Consider the following 9807-nt stretch of genomic DNA (forward strand, 5'->3'; position numbering starts at 1 on the left):
TCAGCACACAGGAGAGTATGCCTTGGTATTTTGGCTTTAAATAGAGCTGAGCCTGGGGGTGGCAGAGGGAGACAAAAATCGACGTTAGAAAACAATATTCTGATCCAATTTATTTCTTCAGTTGCATGAGTCAAAGCTACAGGAAATAACATCTTGGCAGCTTGGGCTTAATAGTTAAAATCTATTCACATTTCACAGCTGTTTTCAGACCCTTTAGAAAGGAAAGGAAGAGAAAAAGAAGTTTAAACCTTTATATGAGATTACTCCTCCTAAGCATGTAGAATGTGTCAACACTGTTAAAACTGCTAACAACTCATTGCAATAACTTTAAGATAAAACAAAGAAGAATTTCGCCAGATCTCTCATCTTCTGGAGAGACAGGCAACCATTTCTCATAATAATTTCCAGTAGCACTGAAGACACTTCAGGTGCTGATGAACCAACATTTTGAGGCTGGATATCCTCAGCTACCTCTCTATATTCTTTTGGGAGATTTCTGAGGGTTACAGGGTATTGCCTGCTTCTGGGTTGCTGAGCTGGAAGCCAGCCAGGAGCTGAGTGGCCCAATGTTCATAGCCACATCAGACAGCAATAACATGAGAGGTTAAGGGAGGGAAGGGGCATGCTCCTGTTCCCCAGGAAATCTCCTCCTGAAATCCCAACAAGCCTAAATGCCTCACCCATCACTGCACAAGTCCTGTGCAACTCCACTGGAATCCATATTGGGGCCAGTTTAGAGCTGGGAAGAGCCACCTGCGTCATTGCCTTGCTCCGTGGGAGATAGTCAAATCTCTGTCCCAAAAGCTCTCTGTTTTAACTGTAACCAGAGTGGCTTTCTGCTCCCCACTATTCTCCCCTGATGACTGCTTATGGGCTGCAAATCACAGTCAATCGTCTCATGGGGCTCCTGTGAGGAACTCTGAGTAAAATTGCACCCAGCTCAAAATTAGCATCCTGGTTTACCCAGGCTGCCTCCTAGCAAGCCAGGACCTCACCTGGGGTGGTGGCTCCCATTCCACATCAGGCTTCAGTGCATGCCAGGGCGGTCACTTGGGAGGGGCAAGCACTGAGCAGTGAACTGCCTGTGTTAAAAAGGACCTGGGGCAAAACTGAACAGTTCAGCAACTTTTTCATTGGCCAGTGAGTCAGAGGGAATTCCCTAAGGTTGGCAGCAGCGTGGGACACATCCTGCTCTCACATGCATTTTTGCTTCTCCATCCGTTACAGTAAATACAGGTGGCAGATCTCCAAAGCAAAAGTAATGGGCTCAGTGCAGGCTGCTTTCCAACACACAGGTTTCCCAGCAGCGCAGGTGTACTGCGGGCATTGCCCAAACTCATCTTCCATCAAGCGTCAATAACCACCTGAACAACTGCCCATGTTCCATGGCACCAAGCAGCACCACTGGAGCTGGCCCTTGCCCACTGAGCCTTGTCCCTTTCCTCACTGTCATCTGCTGCTTGCCCTTTCATCCTCATGCCATGGATTTCATGTTGAAGATGGAAAGGGACCTCCTTTGGGTGATACCTTCATGGAAAGCATGTGTTTAGCATGGCAGGCAAGATGCCACAGGCAGGTTTCTGGAGTTGGGGAATGGACAAAAGCAGGACTCCAGGAGACAGACCTACACCATAAATGTCTCTGTGTGGTCAGGTGGGTACGGCCCAAAGGCCCCCGTGTAGATAAAAAGGAGTCCTATTCTGCTTATTTCCAAACATACCAGAGTCTGTTCACACTACTCAACACCTCCCACTATCCTTACAGGAGTACTTGCTGCTCCACCAAACCTCCATGGCTTGGGCAGCTGAGGGAAGGGAGATGTACTAGAGATGGAAAGCAGCTCTCTAGAAGGAAAAGTGAAAAATAAACCACTGGCGGCTACTTTGGTCATGGTGGGCTCTTCGCTCTGGGGTGGGAAGAAAACTGGCCAGCACCAACCCTGAGACCCACCTCCTGAAGGAAAAGATTGATGCATTTCTAGCAAATGGCATCTGTCAAGACTGCATTTTAACAGGTAACAAGGGGAATTAGGAGAGAAATCTTTAAGCCACGAAGGCCCCTTGGTTTAAAAAGGCTGCATGCAATGAAAGGCTGTGACAGGCAAGCTCAAGGAAGACCCAGTTACTCCTAGAGCTGTGAAGCAGGATGCACTGGGACTGAAGGATGGAGATGCATGTGCAAGTGTGGATAGGCTTCACACACATGGTGTCTATCTGCAATCTAGGAATCATCCCAGAGGCCATGTCTCTCCAGTACGACCATGCTATGAGAGATGCACTCCTAATCTTAACCTCTTGAACACACAAATGTTCACAGCTATGGAGTGTAAAGCTGCAAAATGCAAGTCCATGAGACTGCCTGCATGATGCAGAGTCTGACCACAGTTGGGTCTGAAGGGAGGTGAAGCTAAGGTCCTGGAGAGCATGCTGTGCCTGTCTGGGTGCTGAGACAGCCATGCCCACTGCTGCTGGGGAGGTAGGACCGTGACAGGTATATCACTACAGAGCTGCAAATTAACATTTGAGTTCAAATAGAGCAATTTGCAGCTGCAGAGCATCTGGCATTTAATATAACTTCTGTCTACATTATAAACATCAGAACTGACTTAGACCTGGCTGGTTCCCAACAAAGGCAAAGCAGAATGGGCCTCTCTGCTAAAAAGCAGGCTGAAGGTTGCTCCGTGAGCTTGGTTGCTGCTGCCAGTGGAGTGCACCCAACCTAGCCGGAGCCACCGGCTCCATTGCGGTCCTTACTGCCCCTGTCTCAATTGACCTCCTTTCCAGCAAATGAGCTTCAGTGAAGCACGTGCTGTGAGATGCTGCTGCATCCTGGTTAACCACTGGGGCAGGCAACTTAAAAGGAAAAGAGATAATTTTTTGTCTTGTAATGTACCTAGAGGATGTGATATTTGGCACGGAGCTCAAGGGGAATTTTGTCCTCAAGCGTTAGGTGGGCAAACTGATTTGCTTTGGCTAGATGTACTTTTCTTCCCTACTGAGGTTAAAAGGTGGTATATATTATGTAAACAGAAGTGGATGTCAAATGACAGACGTTCGTCTCCTACACAATTTTCTCAGCTCTCACAAGTCAAAGGACCTACATTCTAATTTATACTAAGCAAATATCTCCAACAATCTCTCCCTCATATTACTGTCAAAAGCATCAGTAACCAAGCACCAGAAACCAAGGGAGTCTAGAGGAACACATACATACCTTTAGAAAATAGAGTATTCCAGCAACTTCTCATGAACCGTTGACACCCCCTGTACTACGCTAGTAGCAAAAGTCAGCACAGCACATCGTCCACCTCCCTGCCAACACCATACTTCACCACCGTCATAAAGCAGTAGATCTACTGACCTCCTTGGCTTATTTCCCTGGCTGTTCATTACAGGGATGAGTAGGTCAGACAACTTTCTGGAGGCCAGAGCATTGCACGAGATAGACCCATTTCCTCCCTCCAGCTCCTGGAAATTTTGCATCAGTGCAGCATCCAGGATGCTGTGATCCTACCACAGATGGGCCAACAGTGCAGCCCAGAAGCGAGCAGGGCAGCATGGATAGATCTGCAGTTACACACAAGATGCATACACCTTCTGCAGTCCCCACCTTTCTCTAGCAGATCTGTATCCTCTCCAGTCCTAGGGCCATCCATCCCTACCCACCCGAGCAACGCTTCAAGTCCTTGTGCTGCTTTAAAAAGCAGCACTCATGCAGTGGGGTACACTCATTTCTTCCCAAAAGCACTAGTTTTATCTGATCACAAGACAGAAACTTAATCCTCTTACATGCACTGTATATGTATCATACTATTTTGAAGCAGAAACCCCAGCAACCTCCCCCAGACAATATGCAACCAATTTTATCCCCCCAGATAGATGCAGCTGCCTTGGGCTCGCACCCAGTCTGAAAGAGCAGCCAAACACTGGCATGGCTGTAGCAGCAAACAAAACCTGTCAGGCAAAGCCCTGGCTCCCTCTTCTCCATCAGTTCAGCTCTGCTGCTCAGCAGCTCCGTGGCTCTTGCAGCCTCCCAGTTCTCCGCCACCACCCGCTCTCATCCCCAGCCCCTCTGCTGAGTGTTGATACAGACCTGGCAGCAAAGCACGGCTGGGTGCAGGGCTCCAGCCCCTCCGGGGGAAGGACAACAAGGAAGATGTGAACCCTGGAAAACCCCCGGATAACACCCCTGGGGTGTGAGCGGGCTCCCACAGGACAGCAGCCTGGGTGTCCCTGTCCCAGGATCAGTGCAGAAGGTGAGAGGCAAACAGGGAAACACGCGGGCTCACCAGGCAGGGGGAGGGCAGGAGCCCGTGGCGTGGGTGCCGTCAGCCGGCCTCCCGCTGCCAGCTCCACATGGGAGGTGCTGGGGGGGCACCAGGGCTGCTCCCATGCTGGAACCCATGGGCGCATGCAGGGCAGCGCAATGGGAGTGGGAGGAGGATGCCGCAGTGTTGGGGTATCCCAAGTCTTGCTGCCCTGGCCCCACACAAGCTACTCATGCACCCTGGCACTTGCATCCCTACTTCCCTGCACAGGGCACAAATACACCATGCCCTGCATGTCCTCAGGTCTAGACAAGGGGCTAAATCTGTGTGGGTAAGCACATAGGGAGGTGTTTTTAGAAACAGCAGGATTCCCTGGGATTAGGAGCTGTGACAATGTAAGGTGAGGTCCATCTTCCAGTGATATTGCAGCCCTTGGGCTGTGAGAAGGAAACAGGGAGCCATTTCTAGAGCTGCCCATCGAAACCAACACAAACAGCTCACTACATGGGGGACTGGCTATCTCCTATCCATCACTTAAAAAGAAGACAAAAAAACAAAACCTATTTTCCATTTGAGAAGCAAGTGTCTGTTAGCCAAAGGAATGGTTCATTACTGCCCACCTGGAACCTATAATGTATTTATTATCTTTGCAAGGCAGCTGCATTTAAACTCATTCAGAAGATGCTTGTAATGTGGGATAACATGCCCTCAGCATCCCTGGGGTTCTGGAAGATCCACATTGGTGTGTCACATGGTCCCTGGAAGTTTCCTGCCCTGATACTCTCAATAGCCCTCAGCAAGCGAGGACTGGGATGGCCCCTCCTCAGCTGATGCTCCTCAGCTTCACCATGTGCCATTGCTAGGATGGCTGCTAGAGAGGAGAATTTAGATAGTGATTGAGGTATTGAAGTGAGTGATGAGAACAATATCCTTATATTTTCTTGCATGCCCACTTTCAGGAGCTTTATTCTGTGTTTTTGATGGAGTGGGGGATAGAGCCCTTGTTTTCACTGCCCATGATGCTGCTGCATCCAAATGAGGAAGCAGGCTGTTAAGAAGATGGGATGGTTTCCCAGGCTCGCTTTAGGCAGGGAGATACCTATAGCAGCAGATTTCCCTGGAGAAGGGGGTGGGCAGCACCAGAGACTGTCCTGAGCTGTGCCCAAAGCTCCGGAAAAAATCTGGCTTGCTTCTAGCCCAGCTCCTGTGTGCTCAGTTTCTCTCTTTCCAAACAAAAAAATTTAGTTTCACTTTGCTTGTGGGAAGCCTTGAGCCAGATTCATGCACACCCTAGCACCCACAGAGCATTCCCCTTTGAGATCTTTTAGCTGCATTTTAATGCCTGCCAAGAGGGACAGTGTTTGTAGGGCCAAGGAAGATGGAGAAGTTGAAAGGATGGCCCAAGTTGAGAGGAAGAGTTAGTGACAGTGTGGGACTGCTTCCCCCAGCACAGGAGAAGGTGTTTCCCTTACCAGGAAACCAGCAGCACCAGCTTGAGGCCACTCATGGCCACCAAAACACTTGAATAAAAAGAAATCGTGTGCCTGGGGTCTGTGATCTCATCCAAATCACGGGAGGTTGTCCCAAGAGTTGAACCGAACACTAGAGCATTACCAGGAAAAGATGCTGCTGTAAGGATAGACTGTGGCTAATGAGGAAAACTGCACTGCTTGATAAACTAACTGATTAAATCCTCTGGCACTGCAAAAGGATCAAAAATAGGGTTAGGGCTGCAAAGGCTCACTCTCAAATGTGGAGAGGGTCCAGAAGGGGATAAGGAAGGAGGAGGACAAGGAAGAGGAAGGGAGGAGCACATACATGGTCAGTGACAGCAGAGAGGGAGCAGTCAGACCCTGCTTCCTCTTCAGAGAGGAAATCTGGGACAAAATTAGATCATATCACTTCCTGGCCCAGCCTTCTCTTCCCATGGATGAATACCTGTGAAGGTGGTGGGGAAGAGGAGCATCGCTTTGGTGTGGAACTGGCAGCCATGCCCAGTGAAGGTACTTTGAGCCAAGATCTAGTGGCAGCAGCTCCATTTCTTGTCACCTCCCACCAAGGCAGGGCTCTCCACGGGCACAAAGGATGATGGGCCATGGAAAAACTCGAGCTGTGGTGGAGCAGCATCACCAAAGTCATTCTGAGACAAGCAAAACAAGGTTTCCCTGGGGAAGGTGGGAGCATGTGACAGGGAGGAGCAGCTGGTGGGTGACGAGTCCCCTGCCACCTCCCAGGCAGGTGAAGGGTGGGTGTCATCCTACCATCCCAAAAGCAGCAGGGAGGTAACCAACCCGAAAAGGGGCGAGATGGGTGTCTGGCACAGAGTGAACCCCTTTCTTCAGGGAGACAAGGCATCAACCCCACAGCAACACTGCTGTGCCTCTGGGGTTTGCTTTATTCTTGTTATATCACAAAAAGTTGATATTCACAGTCACATTCCTAACATCAGGAAGAGATCTGCGAACAGGATCCCACTAGCTAACACCTTATGATGGGGAAAGAAATGTGAATACAGTACCTAAGCCCTGCTTTCCCTCACCCCACAGCCACTGAGCACCAGGGTACCCTCCAGCAAAACTCCAGTTGATGCAGTTGCTCCAGAGAGCATAAGCTGTAGGGCTGAGCAAACCAAAGCAAGGATTAAGAGATCTTAGGGCCTGTGTGGGATCTCACCTTCCCCGCCATCATACCAGCATGGCTTCATTGCAGCTGAGAGGAGGATTATGTCTTCATTAGCCAAGAGTAACTCATTTTTTCTAGAAGCATCTGTGTAACTTCTATTTGACTTTGGTGGGACCTGAGAGAGTGTCTGACAGGGAGATGATTGTTTTTCTATAGCAATGGCTATATACAAAGTCTAGGTTCAATGCTACAGAACCACTCCGGGCAAGAAGTTTCTTTGCCCTCCCGGATCTGTCAGTAGCCAGAGGTTTAATTTTCTTCAGCACAATGACGACCTGTGGAGTGATGGGATCCCTCAGAAAGCAAATGCAGGTTTTCTCTGGAAGGTGATAAGGGACATTTCACAAGCACTGGGGTTTGCAGATCTCTTGATTACCATATTCCTGGTGGAGGTCTTCTGTTTTTAAATTGGTTTTACTGTTGTTTTGTGGAAAGAAATACTTTGTGGAAGTAGGTGTGGGAAGTAGAGGATACAGTTTCAATGAATGGTGCTCTTTCTTAGAAAGGTTACTGCTGTGGCTCTTGCACATGAATAGATGAAGTCTAAAATGTTTCTGTCCAGATCACAATCGCTGGCACTTTCCCATACATATCATGTTAGTCTCTCCAAATTGGGGGAAATCACATGAAAGATATGCAAGCCCTTACTTGCAGAGTTTTGCTGGGATCCCATGCAAGAAATGAAAAGGCTGCTCAGGGCAGCCCAGGGGGAGGGAGAAAATCTCACAAGGTGCCCTTGGTCTCCTCTGGTCCCCCAGTGACCTGAGCTCAGCTCATGGCAGGCACCAGGCTGCAGCTGCCCACTCGCCTCTGCTTGCTTATTGAGGAGCCAAGGGGACAGGAGGATGACCAGGGCTTCGAGCACCTCCAGTGCTGGAGAAGAGCACTGTCTCCCAACCCAAGAATGTCTTCCCACCAAACAGCTCTATTGCTAAAGATCTCAGCTGGCCCCTTTGGGATGTGACCTCCGATTCAGCCCAAATGCTACAGAACTGACTTTGGATTGGGGGTTATCCAAGTCATCTTACAAAGGACTTTCAGGAAAACCACAGCATTGGCTTTCTGCACATGAAGCTTGAGTCACATCACCAAAAATGAAAGTGCTCAGAATTGCACATCATGTTTAGCAAACCCGGCCAGGAGGGTGACAGTAATTCGCTGGCTGATATCCCAGGACTAATGCAAGCACATCCAGCTCCTAAAAGCTGGGGCATGGACCACCTGCTCCCCTGTGTTTGCACAACCTCTGCTATTACACTACCACGAAATAAAGGTTCACTTGTGTGCAGCAGCAGGAGCGATGCCACAGGTCAGAGATGCAGCTGGCACAAGTCGGCAGGGCTGCAGCAGTCAACAGAGCTGTGTGGGTTTACACCAGCTGGGGAGACTGGCCTGCAATTTGCAGCCCGCCTTCGAAATACAATTTAGACTGGAAAAAACTCCACAATGTTAAACTAAAAATGCATTGACACCTGCAGCATTTGGAAGAGACACTGAATAGAGATGCTTCCGACCCCCATAACAAGGTTAAATGCAATTCTGTTACTGAAGAGTAATTCATAGATGCCAGCAGAGGCACAAAAGACTGGAGTGTTATATTTTTATGATGATGATGATTCAGATGAGTCATCCCCAATCAGCAAGCACTCATTGCATTAATGACCAGACTGGGGAAATTTGATTTAGTGGTGACTGATGCTGCAGTTTATTCTTCTGACTGTTCACCAGGTGGTGTGGGAAGGCAAAAACATTAGCTACAAATTCACATCCACTCCAGACTATATCTCCTGAGAGCAAGCCGTGGTTGTCAGCTCCCATAATACCATTGGGCTGGACACAAACCACCAGGATTTAGGCAGAGGGAGGAAGGTGAGCCTCTGGGTCCTGAGTTCAGACATATTCCCCACAGGAGTGCATCTCATGGCCCACTCCAGTGGCCTGTGCAGCAGATCTCCTTGGGAAGCCACCCAGCAAGGTAGGGCAGCTCCAGGGCTCCATAGGAATCAGGCAGCACTCACTTAGATCACCGTTTTGGCTGAATGCACTAGAAGGCCTCATTCTCCTCTATTGCTATGGAGGACTAGTATGTGGAGGTCTGCACCGCTTGTGCACAGCCAGAAGAAGCCATTTGCTCAAGAGCCTCTGCATACTTTTTCCCCAGGTTGTCTAAGGGGGATTATGTACTTGTCTGCCACCAAGGTTTACAAAAAGGTAGGGTTACACGCATCATTTAAAAGAAAGGATTATCTTGAGCTAAAATAGCACTTCAGGCATATTTTGAAGTATGCTGTCTGAAGATCTCACTTAACCCAAGTGGAATTACAAAAGCTATATGCTCATAAAAATAAAACAGTATGAGAAAAGAACCTACAAGAAAAGTGCAGTGGAAAAGAATCACAGACCCCTCCATACTTTGATGCTGGGGTCATGCTAACGCTAATTGGTGAATGGAAAATACTGTAAATTTTATCCTCCTTTGCAGTACACAGAAATTGAAATCCGTGCCAGATTCCATTAAGAAATCCAGATGGCATTTTTCCAGAGAGAGCGCACACAGAGATGCAGGTTTCAGGATGTACCAAGTACAGAATGAGAGCATATGACTAAGCAGGACTCATTGTCACTTTTTCCACCCTACCACATAAGGACAAGATAGCACAAGAAAACCTCCAAAACCCAAACCTAACCCCCCAAAACCACTCCCTGCTTAGATATAAGGTTCTATCTGCAATTCACTGTGCAGCCTCTGCTGCTGCTGCAGCAGTAAGCCAGAGATGGTCAGATATCATGCAATGCCCATCACATCTGAAGCTCAGCACCCAAAAGGGTGCAGCACATCTATGCTGCAGGAGAGTGGT

The sequence above is a fragment of the Strigops habroptila genome, chromosome 2, assembly GCF_004027225.2.
Source record: "Strigops habroptila isolate Jane chromosome 2, bStrHab1.2.pri, whole genome shotgun sequence".
NCBI lineage: Eukaryota > Metazoa > Chordata > Aves > Psittaciformes > Psittacidae > Strigops > Strigops habroptila.